The sequence below is a fragment of the Delphinus delphis genome, chromosome 1 (assembly GCF_949987515.2).
Source record: "Delphinus delphis chromosome 1, mDelDel1.2, whole genome shotgun sequence".
NCBI classification, from domain to species: domain Eukaryota; kingdom Metazoa; phylum Chordata; class Mammalia; order Artiodactyla; family Delphinidae; genus Delphinus; species Delphinus delphis.
The window spans coordinates 31,255,709-31,257,424 of NC_082683.1; positions in this window are offsets into that span (position 1 = coordinate 31,255,709).

Consider the following 1,716-nt stretch of genomic DNA (forward strand, 5'->3'; position numbering starts at 1 on the left):
CTCAACATCAGTGCTGTATTTGACCTAAAGCAGGTTTCTAAATGTTATCCTTGGTCATATGAAAGACAGTCGCATGAGGATCAGGCTTTCAAAAGGAATTTAGAACAGCATTTCCTAAGTGTGCTGTAAAGAACTGCTTCTATGGGATTTCAATAGGTATTCTTTGGGGGAGTTGTAAGAGGTCAAATACATTAATGCTGAGTAAGCTGAGTTATTATCTTTTAACTGTAGAACATCTTAGAACCTTAACTATGCTAATATGTTTTGTGAATCTCCAAGAAAAGGGTAGAATATAGCGTTGCCCTGTTGTATTTGGAGATAGAACCCATTTTTGATGAAGCATCTCCTGGGTCTAGTGTTCTATTATACACAGTTTGGAAAATAAAGAGATAGAAATTTCTTATCCACAAGGATGAAGAAGAGATTGGCCAACCTACTTTCATTTACCTAATATTTTTATTCAAGACATGGGATTAAGCATGAAACCAAGTACAAGATACTCTGTTGGGCTTTGTGGAAGAGTTAAATGGCCCTGCCCTCATGGAGCTCACAGTACAGTGAGAGAGAAAATATGGGCAAAAATAAACAGTTCATGGTAGAAAGTACTTTTCAGTTTCACGAGGGAAACACATCTGCCTTGAGAGTGATTCTGCTGCCCCACTGGTGCCTGCAGGTTTGGGCACTGAAATGGCAGAGCTGACCAGGCTCTTGTTTGAATCCAGAACTACTTGTTTGAATCCATGAAGAGAAATAGAGCATTTTTATGCCTCTCCTTGGAGCTATTGAAACTTTCACATTACCAGGATCACCAGTCTGGCTGGAGCCACAAACACAGCATTCTTTGCTGTTTTAGAACACAAAGCTGCTTCCCCTCGGGGCTTTACTTTGCAGCCACTGAGAATCTAAGGCTTTTGCTGACCTACATGTTTCTATGGGCCAACTGGCTCACTCTGTAGGGCTTCCACAAGAATGGGCTGGGAGCTTAACTCTGGGTCATGTCCTGATTAGGGGTTTCTCAAGAGGAGGAATGAGCTAGCCGTTTCCTGAGATGAGTGAGGGGAATTTTCTTTCTCTTACTGTAACTACTCGGAACAGCGTGTGCTAAAGCAGGGTTTTGTGCTGGGAGAGAGTGAACATTTCTGCAGTGAGGTAGCAGGATCCTTAAGGATTCTGCCAATAGCTCCTTTTCTGGTGTCACATCCAATCTTTGTTGTGGCCAACAAACACTTCCTGGAAATCAAACACAAGTTCTGAAACAGAGATAGCAAGTCCAAACTCCTATGGTAATGTAAGAATTAGAAATACAAGCCTTTTGTTGGTATAAATACAGTCATTGCAAGAGGAGCGGGACCTGTGGTCAGCTCATTACAGTGTCGTTACATAAGCTCATCAGAGGGTCAGGGGATGCCTAGCTCCTGCCAATCGTTACCAAGCAGAAGTGCAGGGCAGGGTGACTTAGCTTCCAGTGTTATATGAGAAACCAGAAGTCTACATTTTTATGGGAAATATGTGATTTCCAAGTGTTGCCTATAATTTTTTAAAGGATGTGGAACAACTTCCACTTCTGGAAAGATGGAATAGATGTACCTTTCCCTATTCCTCCTACTAAGCACAGATAAAAATCCTGGACATTATATATTAAACACAAGACTCTGAAAGAGAAGAAAGCCGATGGGCTAGGGACCTCAAGACCCAAGGAATGACTCAGCAGTGAGT